At 39.8% G+C, this 19,019-nt stretch overlaps 1 pseudogene; it reads right to left on the reverse strand.

Annotated features, from left to right (window-relative positions):
• Nucleotides 1–954: 954 nt before the first annotated feature.
• LOC129898005 (5S ribosomal RNA) lies at nucleotides 955–1,074 on the reverse strand (annotated as a pseudogene).
• Nucleotides 1,075–19,019: the final 17,945 nt, after the last annotated feature.

A 19,019-nucleotide genomic window follows, 5' to 3' on the forward strand; every position in this document is an offset into this window, starting at 1 on the left:
TACACCACGTTGCCCCAAAAATAGTGGAACCCTTAAGAGACGAGGATGGCAAACTTAAGGAATAATTGGAACAACTTCCATTCATCCCGAGGAACAAAGGATACAGGTTGGGACAAAGCCACTACTTTAAGAAAACCTGGAATAGTTATTGCCAGAATACTAGTACCGTCTAATTGAAATTGGAATAACTACAAGTACATACAGAGGAAAGTACGAGTACCCTCTAAAGGGGGGGGAAGTAAATGAGAAAATGGCAAAAGTAAGGTGAAGGCAATCAATATGGGAATATATTTAAGATGGGCATCTAAACTTCAATAAGATATCTTACCGAACTAAGTTAGAAAGGTCCGGAAGCCACCAATAATTGGATGGAAGCCAGAATGCTACATAAGGCAACGATAAGAAGTTGTGACGAGACCCTGAACAACATAACACTAGAAGGTGGCTGCGGATAAAAACAAAAAAAAATGTAACCATGGAAGGATATCGAATAACTCAAGAGACACTACGAAGGATAATGACAACATGCTAGACCAAAAAGCCAAAATGTTGGCCATAGAGTTGGTCACAAATGATGTTGCGATAAATGTATAACCAAGGACAAAGGAATAGAAAGCCTCCTATGGTAGAAAATGAGAAGAACACAAAGTGAATAAAGGATAGGGGAGCGTATATGTCAAATTCCTTTAAAGCTATGCCAGCTAATAATAGACAAGACTCAAAGCGGCTCCAAGGGTCACTATATGAACAAACTTTAGCGCTACTCAGTAGCCCACCTAATGAATGGGTGCGTATAAAAAGGGATATGGTCATAGCGGAACTAAAGGTCTACACCAATACTGGTTGTAAGATAACAGAGAAAGGGACAAGGCAAAACATAAAGACTCGCGAGACAACGCTGAGGTAAATCTTGGGCTAAATTGAGTGGCCACATGTCATGGAAAGGATTACAGTGAAACGCGACACGAAGACTTCCTAGGGAGGTCACCCATCCCAGTATTACTCCCGCCCCAGCATGCTTAACTTCAAAATTCTGATGGAACGTAATGCGTTAGTGCTGGTATGATCACGCGAGATGGATGAACCTGAACTAGGGACGGAGAAACAATATGGGATTACGTACCTGGAGTATTATAAGATACGTTAAAGTAATTCTAACAAGGACTTAAGCAAAATAAGGAGGATTAGCTACTTGCTAACTGATGACACATTCGAATGCCACAGTTCGTCAACATAGTACTTGTTAATAAGAGGCAAACCACCGAAGGGTTATATCGGCCAGTAGGCGAGGGAATTTCGACACCATTGGGCAACCAACTCTGAGGGCAAGAAAAAGCAAAACAGTTGATGTAACTTACGGATGACAGGAAGTAATACCCAAGGTCAAAAATTCCACAAATGTTACCTGTGAATTAATGGTGTTGACCCTTGCTCCTTCGATCACAGGTTACCTACTCCGCCGAGAAGGTATAAAGTTGTAAGGTAAAAGAGTGGTAGGACCTTATGGAGTCTCCACAGCTATTGTCCTAGGCAAGGGAGCCCAAGTTGTGATTAACTATTAAGAGATGCAGAGATGGGTTAAGCCAAACTATCGAGATGGATCTGATACTATGGGTGAAGTAAGACATGGCCACGAGTGGACCAAAGATCTTCCCCGACATCGAATATAGGATAAGGGAGAAGAAAGACCCAAAAGAATAAAGTGCCAGTTAAAGTTCTGAAAAAAGTCAAGAAAAATTATACGAAGCTAAGGATTCCCGAATTATCAACGTCACCACGCACCTATTCTAAGCTCTTCAAGAGTAAGGTGTTATATGGGTTATTGCGAGAAGGCTAACGAATCAGCCCATTTGCTTTCAAGCAAGACCACCTATGCAACTTGAATGAGGTGAAGTTATATAACAAGGAAGTAGTAAGGTTCCGTGAGGTTTCCTCATCTAATATCCCAGATAAAGGGACTTCAATTATAATTAACGCCTTGAGATCAGTCCAAGAAGAGGTTAGGAGCACAGACAGGTCTTAGTACCGCATTTCTCCCTCGAGCTACTAAACAGACTGAGCGCACTATTAGACGCTAGAAGATATGTCACAAGCCGGGAGATTAACTTCGAAAGTAGCCGGAATGATTATCCATCACTTATCAAGTTGCCTACAATAATAATTACTACTCCAGTATTCCAATAGCCTCGACATGATTAATCAAGCTATTGACTAAAAGCCCAGAGTCGGCAGGAATGATATACAGATAATCGACGTCGACATACAGAGTTCAAGTTGATGATTGGATGTTCATCATAGGGTCACCTAGAAAAGGAACTTGACCCAGAATATGTTAGACGGTATCAAGTTACTCATAAGGTGGGCAACGTGGCTGGTAAGTTAAGCTTACCACCTTAGTTGGAAACTATACGTCCAGTCCATTAGATACTAACGAGTCACCCAGGGTATATTCCATAAATGAGGTCCAGTAGATGGAATCCTATGAGGAAAATCCTACCACCATCCTGGATTGACAAAATGGAAGATTGTAGACTAAAGACGTATCTTCCGTCAAGTTACGGTGGAAAAACCAAAACCAGAAAGAGGATGATCGGGGAACTGAAGAGAACATGGAATACAAGTATTTGCACCTGTAACCGATGTCTACAGGTAACTCCAACTCTTGAGCACTCGTATGTTAATAATATAGATGGGAATATATGTGATAGCATAAAGGAAAGGAACCCCTCTATAATATATATAAAGTCTTACAAAAGGTTGCATTTAACATTCGGGGACGAATGTTCTAAAGGGGGAAGGATGTTACACCCCACATCTTTGAACTCGGAATGTCCCTTAAGTTACTTAGAAGCTAGCATGTGAGCCACTTAAGTTACGACACTATTAAACGGCTCTAAGGAAGGGAGAATGTGATACCCCATACTAGAGAAGGTTGGAGATGAAATCATAAGAGTCCGGAAGGAATTGGAGGCCAAGTAATGAGTCGTAGGACTCGATTTACCTATGTAAGCTACTAAGTTAAAAGTCATATGCACTTGAGCTACTTAAGCATATATCAAACTTACGTAGCACGGATTACATAGGTACATAAAATAAGACGAGATTACGAGCCCACGAGGAAGGGAAAAAAGATGACACATGGTAGCTAATGAAGAAGCGACACGTGGCAGCACCTCAAGCAAGCAAGTGACCCACCTGCTTGGGGTCAAGTAGGTGACCCACCTGCTTGGGGGGTGGACCCCACTGCCACATGGCAGCCCATAGTTGGCAGCATGATACGGTGGCCCAATAGGGGTTGGACACGTGTCACCTCTTGGGGGTTGACACGTGTCACCTCTTGGGGGTTGACACGTGTCACACCCTAAAGCCACATATATATGTTGATATATATCATATACTTCAGTTATCCATCAAAACATCAGCAACATAGAGAAAAAAAATGTGAGGGAGAGAAATAGAGAGGCAGCCATGGTTCTTGAAGTTTAAAGGTTAGTTTTCCACTTTTCTTCCGTGAATTAATTATATACGGGGTACCTTAAGTACGTGGATACGTATATATGTATTTTAAGACCTTCATGGAAGTAAAAATCCAGCTTTTCAATTGGAATTTGGAAGAGAAAATAAGAGAAAACGCTAGTTAACAAACCCGTTTTTGGAAGGGACAGTGGTTAGTAATATTGGTATAACTTCTTGTGTACAGATTCGTTTCGAGTGATTTAATATATTTTGGAAAGGTATTTCGTGGTTCTGTAACTTTCATTCAGACTCCAACATCCAGTTTTACATGTATCAGCTCGAAAAATGGTGATGAAGCGTAGAGGAGGTACTGCTCAGATTTGGTTTTGGAAATCCTACACGGACAACTGTAAGTATTTTGGTCATATCTTTTTGTACAAAATTGATGTAGGGATGATTCGAAATTGTTTGCGACCCTAAGACACATGTCTATAACTTTCATGAAGGACGTAAATCCTGTTTCCCTCCATTACCTCTTCGAAACAAAGCGACAAGGTAAAATAGTAAGCTGTCCAGATTTCACATTTTGGATAGTTTTGGCGAGTTTGACAAGTTTAACATAAGGTAAGGCCTTTCCTTTTAAATTGGAGTTTATGGTATTGTTATATGGTGTATTACACCCCTTGTATACTGCTGGAAGTTTAAGAATATCGTAGAAATGCTCGACGTTTGAAATAAACTAAATTGGAGTCGCTAGAGGTGAATTGTCATCGAAATAAAGTGTCGTTCTTGTGAGTTGCTGCTGCAGGGGTGTGGCTTGTTGTTGCAGGGCCTAAATATGTCCTAATGTGGGTTAGGGTGCTGCTGGTCGAAGCCACATGACCCCTCGTTACGTATAATTAAAGGCGTCACAAAATAAAGACTAGACGCCCTATTTTGATATCGTATTTTTGAATAAGTCGTTTGGAGTTTATGTTGTATATTGTTGGTATGAATTGCTGCAGGTTGTTGTTGTTGGTTATCTGTAGGTCTTAGGGAACTAATTGGAAATTCAGATAGGGCACATTATAGGGGAGGTGCTGCCCAATTTTTGTTAACGCCTTAATAAACTAAAGAACTAGTCGAGGAAATGACTAAGGAAATAAATTCCATTAACATTAAGGCGTAACCTCAGATGCTGAAAAGTTAAGAGTAGTTGATATTCGTATTACTTTATATTGAATAGGTTCAAAAGACGACGAGGCGAGCAGGATAAAGGGTAACTCCCAAGAGGTATGTAAAGCTTTCTCTTGGCATGTTTTGGTATAAGTTCGTAAAGCTATCTTTCTTTCCTTTTGGCAAGTGTTGGCCTTAAGTGAACTGTGTGTGGACTGTGGGGATAATTCCATTCCCAGGATTCTAAGTACGCCTCATAACCCCCACCCACTGCTCAGTATTAGAGTTCTTGTGAAGATTAAGTATTGCCTAGTAGAGCTTCTACGTGTCAGAATGGAATGTGTGGGAAGCTATCTCTCATTTCCCTTGAAATGTATTTGATATAAAAATGAGATTACAATGCCATGGTGGTTCACCGAGCCCCATGAAGGGCTGGGTACGAGATATGTATGTTATGACCACCAGAAGAAAAGTACAGACCACATAGAGTGCACTCACTTTCTTTTTGGCATGTCCTAGTTGTAAGCTAAATGTGATACGAGCTCCAGGGTAATTCCATTCTTAAGTACCTCTTATTTACTACTGGATGTTGAACTCTACGGTAGTTAAACTATTCCCCTGGAAACTCTTATATGTTAAAGAGGTATGAATGTACAGACTCCAAGTCTTAAAACTAGTTGATAAAAAATGTTCTGATTCCATAAGTGAATTGTCCTTACCTTAGTATGCATCTAGGGTACCTGAGATCTTAACTGATATAGCCCCGAGTGAGAGTTAGAGGGTACTTGAAACAACTACATTCCTATCCTGACCTCCAAGTGAATATTCGCTTGATGACTTTATTGAGTCTCAGATAATGATTTAAATTGTGTTTTATTCCTCACTACTCTACTCGTGTATATTGTAACACTTCTTTCCCTGAGTCCCGGGCCAGGATATGTTCTCGTGCACAGTTCACTGCATTATTTACTGAGTCCCTCGATAGTGGGCTAAGATACGTGTATAGATATATGATGATGTGATGTAATAAGGTGGAGATGGCACCGAACCTATGATGGTCCTATAGATATGATTCACCGGACCCCTGAAAGGGCCAGCTATATGGTATGACTTGAGCATGCATGCTTTCCTAATTCATAGAGTACAGGTACAGGTTTTGAATTTGATATATTATCCCCTGCTTCTCTATTTCGAATATACCTCTAGTGTATTATGTTATATTTTACATACTCAGTACATATGTCGTACTGACCCCCTTTCTCGGGGGGCTACATTCATGCCCGCAGGTACAGATGCAGGTTTTGGGATTTTGTCAGCTTAGGATTCTATGCAGCTCAGCTGGAAGAGGCTCCATTGTATCGGGGCCTAGTTTTTGATACTGTCCACTGATGTATAAAAATTGTTTTGTCCATTCAGGGGTACGGCGGGGGCCCTGTCCCGCCATATGTTGTCATTTATATGTTTAGAGGTCTGCAGACATGTATATGTGGGTTGTGTATGTAAGTTTGATTCAGCTGGGTCTACATGATATATGATATATGTTATTATGTTATGGCAGCCTTGTCGGCTTGCGTGCCCTATCATGTTGTGGTACAAACGAAAAGGGCTACAGGTTTATGAAAATGTTATCGCCCAATGGGGCTTTGTTACGTGCTACTATTTATTTACAGTTTAATGTGACCACAGTTGATAGATATGTATACGGGGGGTCCAGATCGGACCCCAGTCACGGCCTACGGGGTTGGGTCATGACAAGTCATTCCAATTTCAATTAGGCAATATTGTATTCCGACAATAATTATCCAAGGTTCTCTTGCAGGAGTAGCTTTATCCCAAACTATATCTTTTGTTTCTTGGGATAAATGTATATTGCACCATTTATTCCTTAAGTTTACCATCTTTGTCTTTTAAGGATTCCACTATTGTCGGGGCGACGTTGTGTGCACGCACCACCCCTTTATAGCCTTTATCCCTTGCCCTTAGTGTGTACCCAACACTGGCTTTTAATTTTCTTAATAACATACCAAGTTTGCCTCAATCAGGGCCTTACCTTATAACCATGTAGTCGTATTGCACTTTTAAGTTCATATTATACGTTCCCCTTTCATTCCGTATTTGCATTCATTTAATCATATCTATCTTGGGTGCTTCCGTAGAGTTCTTTATCATTTATTCCATCTATGTCTATCTTTTATTCCGCACAAGAGGGATCTTATACTACCTTTGTATTATTCGGAATGCATTACTTCCATATAATCTTTTTTCTCATTTCCAAAACATATTCTGTCCATCCATCTTTATTCATATCATACCAATCATTCCTTAACACCCATTCTATCTCGTTGCTCATTCTTCTACAACTTGGTCTTTCATAGTTTCATCACTTTTTAGCATTTGTATCTTCGGCTACACATGTCATGACCTATTATTATATTTACTTTTCCTTTCAATTTCAACTTTACATGTAAATTGTATTTCCACACCTTACCTAATATATCTCCTTCATGCCTTTGCTCACCTGCGTGCTTCGTAACTTCCAATATTGTTAGTTAGTTTCTTCTTTCGATGTTGTCCTTCTACAGAAATCACAAGTTAGTATAAGAAATTTTATTTCCTATGACCCATCTCTATCGCACGATCTTAGATCTAAAAGAAAGGTAACGTCCTAAATGTCTTGTAGCCTCCTATTTATAGATGTGGTGCAAAACACACCGATAAACAAGACTCTACTAGACACGTTCTGTAGACATTCCAAGGATGAACTGCTCTGATACCACTTTTGTCACAACCCAACCCCGTAGGCCGCGACTGGGGTCTAAGTATACGTATGTATCAGCTATAGTCAAGTTGAATTATGTGTGATGTGATATTATACATAAAAACCCCAATGGGTTAAAAAAATTTCAGGTATATGTAGCCCCTATCATTTGTACCATATCATAAAAAGGCACGCAAGTCGATAAGGCTGTTGTAACATAAAAATATTTATAATGCGACATACAGGCATAGCTGAAACAAACATATAAACAACCTACATACATATGTCTATAGACCTCTAAGAGTTATGAACGGTAACATATGGCGAAATAGGGCCCCCGCCGTACCCCTCAATAAACAAATGTCGACATCGAATGACCAGCACCAAGAGCTATGCTCCAGAACAGTGGAGCCCTTCTAACATAGCTGATCGGAAATCCTAAGATGAAGGATCTTCGAAATGAATATTTGTACCTGCAAGCATGAAACGCAGCCCTCCAGAGAATGGGGCGTCAGTACGATATATGTACTGAGTATGTAACGCATAACACATCATAACTGAGATAGCAACTGAAATAGGGATACAGGAAACAAATATAACATTTACCAACTCACTATACCTGCATCTGAGGACATGTAGTCATATACATTCTCATACACTGTACCCGACTCTATAGTGTACTCGGTGTCATAATCGTTTTATCATCTTAACATGTCATCATATCATCATATATATTACTTCATCATATCATCGTATACGATATTATTTCATCGCATACGGTATAATCTTATTATATATGTCATCATATTACCTTCGGTTCATTATGGGGCTTGGAGTCACAAATATGTCACTATATTTTCATATCCATGCCTACATAAGGTATCCAGCCTTTTAGTGAGGGACTCGGTGAAGGGAGTGGTGTACGTTATAGCATACCATCATTATATATACATATCGTACCCAGCCCTCTAGGGAGGGACTCGATATTTCTTCCTTATTTTGCCACACATACCATCACATATGTACCATTATATTACAACACATACCATCATATTATAGCCAGTTTGGGACTCGATGAATAATCATATCGTCATAACATATTACCATGCCTCACGTATGGAATCGTCTCCTTGTACATGAAACTATACATACTCAATTTAGGACTCGGTGAAAGAAGTAGTAAAGCTCCACCCAATATAATATTTGGCCGATCGTGGGACGCAGAGAAAGAGGGGTTACAGATGCATGAGTAGAGTACTGAGAAAGCATATACAACTAAGTCACCCTCTGAGGCTCAATGAAATAGTCAAGTGAACTGTCCCCTGAAGACTAGGAAAGTAATCATCCGAAGTACCCTTTAGATGTCATTAGGAATTACATTAATTGGGGCCTCGAGAATCACAGACATGCATGAAGACAATACCACATAGCTTATGCAAGCAAAGATACAACTTATGCAATCAGAAACATTTATCACTGTAGAGACTTTAGAAAGAGGAGTTGGCACCTCCACTTACTATTCACTATATAGAAGGCTCGAGAATAGTAGTTTAGCTACTTTCAGACTTTTAATGTTCAGAAGTGACTACAAGTCACGAGTTATAATTGGAGCTAATAATTGGAATTAGCTCTAAACCCATATCATATATCATTTCACTTACAACTAAGCCATTCCAAAGGAATGAAGAGATAGGCTTTATATGTACTACTTTTCATTATATAGAAGACTTAAAGACAACAACTCAGCTATTGCAGGAGTTCTAATATCAAGAAGTGGACAAGACTTACGAATCATACTTGGAGTTTTATGAGTGGAATTATCCTCATATTTCATACACATATCAATCGTAACTGTCATGATCCAACCCCGTAGGCCGTAACGGGTGCCTGAACTGGATACCCCATTTTACCCTGGCCAACTATACATAGTCTGTCCCGTGGTTATACTCAAAATACATCAACAGATAAGAAAACTTATAAGCCGGCAAGGCTATTGTAACACATGGGGTCGTCCCGTGACACATATATATGCGGGCCGACAAGGCTACCACAATACCAGGAACGCCCTAAATCATAAGTCATATCAGTACAGCCGTACATACCCATACACACAGCTCATGTATTACTCAGGCACAGCTCATATACAGCCCATACACAACTTATATACAGCTCATATATAGCTTAGATATAGTTCATATACAACGTAGATACAACTTATATACACATATGCTCTACATACATACAACCCACATCTGTATCCATAGACCTCTAAGAGTCAAAAGAATAGTAACATAAGGCAGGACAGGGCCCCCACTGTACCCGTGAACAAAACTTATGTACATGCATCAAGTTTTAGTACCCAAAATCAGGCTCCAGCACAATAGAGCATTCTTGGACCACTGAGTGGGACTCCTATGCTGGCGGATCCCTAACCTGTGTACCTGCACCTGCGGGCATGAAATGCAGCCCCCTGAGGAAAAGGGGGTCAGTACGACATATATACTGAGTATGTAAAATGTAACATAATACAACTGGAGGTATATCCGAAATAGAGAAGCAGGGGAAATAAATTATCAAACCAGAAACCTGTACCTGTACTCTATGAATCACAAAAGCATGCATGCTCAAATTATACATTATAGCCGGCCATTTCAGGGATCCGGTGAATCACATATGTAGGACCATCATAGGCCCGGTGCTATCACCACCTTATTGCAACACATCATCATCATACATATATACATACGTACTCGACCCTCTAGTGAGGGATCGGTGAACAATGCAGTGAGTTGTACGCGATAACGGACCCGGCTTGGGACTCGGTGAAAGAAGTATTACAGTATACACAAGTAGAGTAGTGAGTAACTATATGCAATCTAAATCATTATCAGAGACTCGACAGAATAAGAAAGTTGAGCTTTTATTTGAGGACCCGAGTAACGAAGTAGTCATCTCGAGCGTCCTTTAAATGCCATTATGGGTTGTCTCAAAAGTAATCTCAGGGACCCTAGACATGTATTAACGTAGGGCCAAATTATTTATAGAATCAAACACATAGTCTCGTGTAGTTTTTATGACTCGGAGCTGGTATATTTGATACCTCTTTAACGTATAAAAGTTTCCAGGAAAATAGTTCAACTACTATCAGAGTTTGGTATTCAAAAGTAAACAGAAGGTGCTAAGGATGGAGTTACCCCAGAGCTCAGATCATATTTAACTTACAACTAAGACAAGGACATGCCCAAAAGAAGAAAGAGAATAAGCTCTATATAGTGTGTACTTTCCCTCAGGTGATCTGCATATATATATTTTGTACCTGGCCCATCATGGGGCTCGGTGAACCACTATGGCATTGTAATCTCATTTTCATATCAAATACATCACAATGGAAAGGAGAGATAGCTTCTCACACACTACATTCTAACACATAGAAGCCCTACTAGGTAATACTTAATCTTTACAGGAACTCTAGTACTGAACAGGGGATAGGAGTTATGAGGCGTACTCAGAATTTTGGCAATGGAATTATCCCTGCACTTCATATACAATCCACTTAAGGCTAAATATTGCCAAAAAGAAAGAAAGATAGCTGTACGCACATATACCAAAAACATGCCAAAAGAAAGTTCCACATACCTCTTATGGATTCTCCTTAATCGCATTCACGTCGTTGTCCTCGAAACCTATTTAACATGGAAGTAATGCAAGTATTAACAGCCTTAGACTTCTCAGCAACTCAGACTATTCACGAGTATTCATAACATTCATCCCCTCACTTGCCTTCTCGACTAGTTCCTTAACTAGTTACAGTGTTAATGGAAATCGGACAGCACCTCCCCTATAATGTGCCCTATTCGAATTCCCAACCATGTCCTTAACACCTCCAGCCAACCAACAATACAACCAGCAGCTCATATATATATAACATGGCAACATTACACAATATAAACTCCAAACGACTCGTCCGAAGTTACGATACCAAAAGAGGGTTTCTAGTTTCTATTTTGCGAAACCTTTAACCGTACGAAGCGAGGGGTCATGTGGCTATAACCAGCAGCTCCCCCACCTCATTTAGAGAACTTTTAGACCCTGCAACACGCCACAACACAACCAGCAGAAGCCCCCCCACACACAACACCTTATTTCGATGACAATTTAACTATAGCGATTCCAAATTCGTTTATTTCAAACCCCAAACTTTTCAAACCTTTTCCCCAACTTTCATCAGCCCCTAAGGTGTGTAATACACCCTAATTTAACATCATAAACTTCAAATTAGAGGGGAAGAACTTACCTTTCCCAAAATTGGCTAGAACTCGCCGAAATCGTGCCTCAGAATTGTTTTAGCACGCTGAACCGTCGTGGCAGCTTGCTGTCCGTTTTTTGGCTGCACCGAACTCTAATTTTATACTACTAATACTTCCATATCATCGTGGTATATGCTAGATAATTAATTTACGGAACAAAATCGGGACGTACCTTATTTTTCTCCCCAAGCCGTCGAACTTTTCTCCCTAAACTAGGGTTTGTTCATCATCTTTGTTTGCTGGAAATTTGATGAAGGAAGTTGGAGTATATGATACATATCCATACATATATGTGGCCCTAGGGTGTGACACGTGTTAGCCCCAAGAGGTGACACGTGTCCAGCCCCTATTGGGCCACCATATCTACATGCTGAAGGAGGGGCTGCCACGTGGTAGCGGGGCCCACCTACCCCAAGCAGGTAGGTCACCTACTTGACCCCAAGCAGGTGGGTAACCTGCTTGCTTAGGTGCTTCCACGTGTCACCCTCCCATTGGCTGCCCCGCGCAATTTTTTTTCCTCCTCGTGGGTTCGTAATCTCGTTTCACTTTAAGAGCCTATGAAACCCTTGCTATGTAAGCTTGGTATGTAATCAAGTAACTTACGTATGTAAGACTTCTAAATTAGTAGTTTATGTAAATAAGTTGAGTCATACGACTCGTTACTTGGCCTCCAACTCCTTTCGACTTCTCTTGACCCTATTTCTAACCTCCCCTACCATGGGGTGTCACATTCTCCCTTCTTAGAGTCGTTTAATAGGGTCATAACTTAAGTGGCTCACATACTAACTTCTAAGTAACTTAAGGAACCTTCCGAGTTCAAAGATGTGGGGTGTAACAGTAACTTACATCTAAGACATGCCAAAGAAAAGAAGAATAGCTCTACATACTTGTTATGGATTAATCGCACTCAAGCTCACTTCGGTACTCCTTTAACCTATGTAACCCGAAAGTAATACTAATGTTAGCAACCTTCGACCTTTCAGCTTCTAAATCCACAACCAAGCACCCATAGGAATCAATTCATTATTCACCTTTCTCGACTAGTCTATTAGTTAGTTAAGGAGTTAACGGAAATCGGGCAACATCCCCTCTATAACTTGCCCTATCCGAACTTTTAATTTAACCCCCAAACCTTAGAATCCAACCAACAACAACAATCAGTAGTATATATACAAGTAAACCACTTCAACATTACACAACACAAACTCCAAATAACTCGCTTAAAACTACGATACCAAAATAGAATTTTTAATCTCTAGTTCATAAGACCTTTAACCACACGAACCGGGGTGTCCTGTGGCTACAACCAGCAGAATATACAGTCAGCTTTAGTCATTCTCCATCCTTGCAACTCTACAAAACAACGCCCAACACAACACCACAATAACAACGACTCTAGCCAAACTTTAACCCGTTAAAATCACGTCAAACTAGCCCCTACATGACCTACAACATTCTTTAGTCATACCATGTATATTTTCATGTTTCCAATCCATATTTATACCTTAATAACATATCCAAACTCTTATCAAAATGTGAGATAATAGAACCAAGCCATACCTTGCTAAAACTCGCTAAAACTTACCTCGAAAGTTCTCTTAACATGCTGAAAATTGACAGGCTATTCGCGTCCCTTCTTCCTGCCCCAAATAGTAATTTTACGCTATTAAACACCATCATGTAGCTATGGTATACCATAAATAATTAATTGACGGAGAAAAAGTCGGAGCCTTACCTTGAATTAGAGCAACCCGTAAAGACGTGCCTTTACATAGATGATGTCCAGGAAATGGAATCTTGCGAGGAACAATCTATCGCCATCTTAGATCGGAAAACTAGAAGATTATAGACTAAAGACGTGCCTTCCGTCAAGATACTGTGGCAAAACCAAAACTAGAAAGAGGATGACCGAGGAAGCTGGAGAGAACATGAAACACAAGTATTCACATCTATTCCCGATGTCTGCAAGTAACCCCAACTCCTGAAACTCGTATATTAAGTACTTGGATATAAGTATGTGTTATGGAAACAGTAAAGAATCTCTCTATGATTTGTATAAGGTGCTAAGGGAAGTTTGGTTTAACATTTGGGGACGAATATTCTAAAGGGGGGAAGGATGTTACACCCCGCACTTTTAAAAACTCGAAATGTCTTATAAGTTCCTTAGACATTATCATGTGAGCCAGATATGCTATAAAACTATTAAACGACTCTAAGAAAGGGAGAATGTGATACCCCATAGTAGAGAAGGTTGGAAATAGAGTCATAAGAATTCAGAAGGAATTGGAAGCTAAGTAATGAGTCATTGGACCCGATTTACCTATGTAAGCTACTAACTTAGAAGTCCTACATACTTAAGCTATTGGAGTACGTATCAAGCATGCGTAGCATGGATTATATAGGCTCCTAAAATAGGACGAGATTATGAACCCATGAGGAAGGGAAAAAGATAACACGTGGCGGCCAATGGAGGAGTGACACGTGGAAGCACCTCAAGCAAGCAGGTGACCCACCTGCTTGGGGTCAAGTAGGTGACCCACCTGCTTGGGGGGGAGGAGGTGGACCCCATGCCATATGGCATCCCCTTATTAGCAGCATGTATGTGTTGGCCCAATGGGGGCTGGACACGTGTCACCCTTAGGGGACGACATGTGTCACCTATTTAGGATATATATATATATATATATATATATGTGTGTGTGTGTGTGTGTTAATGACTCTTAAGTCATTTTCAGCCAAAAAAAAGTCCAAAAGAAGAGAGAAAACGTGGAGAAGAGAAGAGAGGCAGCTTGGAGGAACTAAGGTAAGTTCTCCAATTTTCCTCCGTGAATTAATTATCTACAGTGTTCCTCAATCACGTGGAGGTGTATATACATACCTTATGATATCTACTGAACCATATCTTCAGCTTTACACTTGGAACCAATAAGAGGAAGTTGAAGGAAAAACGTTGGAGCCAAAGAGAGAGGGCTACGGATTTGGAGCTGCCGAGGTGAGCCTCTAACTTTCGTTCCATGAATTAATTATTTAAGGTATAAAAAAATTATATAATTATGTGTTATAGCAAGAAATTCCAATTTGGAGCAGTGGAGAAGTGGCACAAACAGTCTGCAACTTTCAGCACGTTAAGGGGGTTTCCGAAGTTAATATTTAGCAAGTTTGGGAAGCCGTTTGTTGAGGTATGGTTGTTTATATTCTACCACGTTTTGGTAAGGGTTTTTACATGATATGAAGGTGTTAATAATGAAAAATTATGGATTGGAGAAGCACCAAACAGATAACAAGCAGTCAACGCAAATTTAGCAAGTTTGAAAAGTTTCCGAGTTGCAATTTGGCAGTTTTGGCCAATTTCGGGTAAGGTAAGGTTTCTCCTATTAATTTTGAGTTTATGGTATTTTTAAGAAGTGTATTATATGTTGTTTAAGTAGCTGTAAATATGTAAACATCATAGACATGCTTGACGTTCGAAATAAACTAAGTTGGAGTCGTTATAGTTGAATTATCGTTGAAGTAAAGGGTTCTGCTTGTGAGGTGCTGCTGCAGGGGTGTGGTATTTTTTTGCAGGGCCTAAATTTGTTCTAAAAGGTGTAGGGGTGCTGCTAGTTTCAGCCACACGACCCTTCGTTTTGTATAATTAAAGGTGTTATAAAATAAAGGCTAGACACCCTATTTGATATCGCAATTTTGAGCGAGTCATTTGGAGCTTATGTTGTATATTGTTGGTGTGAATTGCTTAAACATATCCTGCAGGTTGTTGTTGTTGGTTGGATATAGTGTTTAGTGATCTAATTGGAAATTTGGATAGGGCACATTATAGGGGAGGTGCTGCCCAATTTTCGTTAACGCCTTACCTAATTAAAGAACTAGTTGAGGAGACGAACAAGGAAATAGGTTCCATGAATACTAAGGTACAACCTAAGATGATGGAAAGTTAAGAGTGGTTGATATTCATATTAATTTCATTTTGAATAGGTCAAAGGACGACGAGGCGAACGGGATAAAGAGTAAATTGGAAGAGGTATGTGAAGCTCTCTTTTGGCATGTTTTTGACATAAGTATGTAAAGCCTATCTTTTCTCTTTCTTTTGGCATGTCTTAGATGTAGGATATGGATGATGAAAGCTTCGAGGCAACTTCACTCTTAAGTTCTGAATATGACTTCATGACTCTGGATCACTTCTGGATGTTAAGACTTTTAAAGTAGTTATACTCCTACTCCTCGAGTCTTCTATATGACTGTATAATGATTGATTCGACTAAGCTCTTTTCTGTAAAAAAAAAAAAGAAAGGCTATGAGATAACCAACGCTCGGACTGCTATAAGATATTTCATACTAGTATATGTCTAAGATTTCCAAAACTCTTTTTTACCTAGTCCTTAGTGATATTTAGGGGGTATACGTCAGATACTTTCTGCCTTGATCTCCATGGATGATTCACCTGATGACTTCATTAAGTCTCCGATAATGATTTAAACTGTGTTTTATTTCTTACTACTCTACTCGTGCATACTGTAACACTTCTTTCGTCGACCTTGTAGTCGGTTATAGTAATCATGCACAATCCACTGCATTGTTCATCGCGCCCTCACTAGAGGGCCGAGTACGTATGTATATAAATGATGATATGATGATGTGTTGTAATAATGAGGTGATGTTACTACATATATAATTCACCGGATCCCTGATAGGGCCGACTATATTGAAAATTTGAGCATGCATGATTTTACTTTTTCAGGTACAGGTTTCTGAGTTGATATTTTATCCCCTGCTTCTCTATTTCAGATATGCCTCTAGTTGTATTATGTTATGTTTTACATACTCAGTACATATGTCGTACTGACCCCCCTTTTCTCGGGGGTCGGGGGGGCTGAGTTTATCCCTGTAGGTACAGATACAGGTTTTGGAGTCCGTCAGCTTAGGATTCAACTCATCTCAGCTGGAAGAGGCTCTATTGTATCGGAGCCTAGCTTTTGGTACTGACCACTGATGTATAGAACTATTTTGTCTATTCAGGGGTACGGCGAGGGCCCTGTCCCGCCATATATTGTCATTGATATTATTAGAGGTCTACAGACATGTATATGTGGGTTGTATATGTTAGTTTGGTTCAGCTGGGTCTATATGATATATTATTTGTGTGGTTATGTTATGGCAGCCTCGTCGGCTTGCGTGCCCTTTCATGTTGTGATACAAATGAAAGAGGCTACAGGTTTAGAAAATGTTATCACCCAATAGGGTTCTGTTATATGGTATTATGTTATTTAAAACTCGATTTGAGCACAACTGGTAGATATGTATACAGGGGTCCAGGTCGGTCCCCAGTCACGACCTATAGGGTTGGGTCGTGATACTATGTCATCCTCTATTTATTTTTAACTGTTCATACACATATGATTCTGTTCGAACATATTTGACATACTGCACCATATCTATACCTTCTGTAGATCATCTATACTTTAGGTTGCCCCAGTAAGAAACCTTAATACAACCATGGGGTGCTTAGAATTCTCGGTAACTAGTACCCAATCTAGTCCAAGTACTAGTACTCGAGTCATATAATTAATGTAGTAGTTTATCTAGAGCCACATTCTTGTCTTCCCTACCAGTGATTAGCTAGCCCCCTAATGGTTTCAACTTCTCCATTAGGAAGTACTTGTACTCCAGTGACCCATATTTCTAGCTCTGCTATAACACTATCTTCATCCCAGTAGATACCAATTGTTCCTTTTAATGGACTCGCAATGCATCAATGGTTTGGCAGAGCTACCCCCTCATCCTTTAGGGGTCTTTATATTTTCCACGGTGGAGTCACATATCCACAATACTTCCTTATATCTCATAAGAGTTTATCCTTGTTGGGTACCTGAGGTTAACTTCCAATTCTTCTCAGTCCCATGTCAATTTTACTTTAATACTGGTCTTATCTTCTAGCCTTTTCATACTACACATTCAGTTCGTAGCTATCTATTCCCTTTTTCATCCAACACTCGTACTTAATTGATCACGTCTATCTTAAGAGCTCCCTGTAGTAGTCCTTCTACCCTTCCAGTCCATGGCTATTTTTGTGCTCGAGGAGTTTCATGTTACCCCTATATCCTTGGGAAAAATCATTCCTTGTTATCACCGACCCCTCTGAATCCTTCTAGTATGTTATCCAAAATATGAAGCACATGATTCTGGACAACCCATAATTTCATGTCTTTCATCCACCAGTTATTTTAGTCGCTTAATAACCAATAAAAGGTTACCATAAAGCATCCTCTAACCACTACCAGAAGGAAATTAAAATCCAATAAGCACCACAATATCGTTTAGTGCCTAACTCGTATGGTTTCCCTCCAGGTTCATTCTTGAGTCATGAACAACTTATCTAGTTCACCACTAATGGTTGAGGGTTCTGTACTTTCCCACCAAAATGGAACCCAATTGCTGGACACCTTTCCCTCCAACAGGAGTTTTCCTCTGACATAAAACTTTCTAAGTAAACATGGGCCCCCCTTACCAGCAACACAGAGGGTACCCCTATAGCTTTAGTTCATTATAATAGGGGTACTCGGTATCAACTTCTAGACCATATAATGAACCTATATCTCATTTCCTTTTTATTCCAAAAACAAAATTCAGCAGAGTTTCCTTTATATTCCTTCCCATCCCAAACCTGCACTCAGGAAATACCAGCAATGCCATGCAAGGCCAACGTATATATACATCTATATTGTATCATATTACAACTATAAGTTTTAGCAAGGTATGGCTTGGTTCTATTCTCTCACATTTTGGTAAGGGTTTGGATATGTTATTAAGGTATAAATATGGATTGGAAACATGAAAATATACATGGTATGACTAAAGAATGTTGTAGGTCATGTAGGGGCTAGTTTGACGTGATTTTAACGGGTAAAGTTTGGCTAGAGTCGTTGTTATTGTGGTGTTGTGTTGGGCGTTGTTTTGTAGTGTTGCAAGGATGGAGAATGACTAAAGCTGACTGTATATTCTGCTGGTTGTAGCCACAAGACACCCCGGTTCGTGTGGTTAAAGGTCTTATGAACTAGAGATTAAAAACCCTATTTTGGTATCGTAGTTTTAAGTGAGTTATTTGGAGTTTGTGTTGTGTAATGTTGAAGTGGTTTACTTGTATATATACTACTGATTGTTGTTGTTGGTTGGATTCTAAAGTTTGGGGGTTAAATTGAAAGTTCAGATAGGGCAAGTTATAGAGGGGATGTTGCCCGATTTCCGTTAACTCCTTAACTAACTAATAGACTACTCGAGAAAGGTGAATAATGAATTGATTCCTATGGGTGCTTGGTTGTGGATTTAGAAGCTGAAAGGTCGAAGGTTGC

This window comes from Solanum dulcamara, chromosome 7, assembly GCF_947179165.1.
Source record: "Solanum dulcamara chromosome 7, daSolDulc1.2, whole genome shotgun sequence".
NCBI classification, from domain to species: domain Eukaryota; kingdom Viridiplantae; phylum Streptophyta; class Magnoliopsida; order Solanales; family Solanaceae; genus Solanum; species Solanum dulcamara.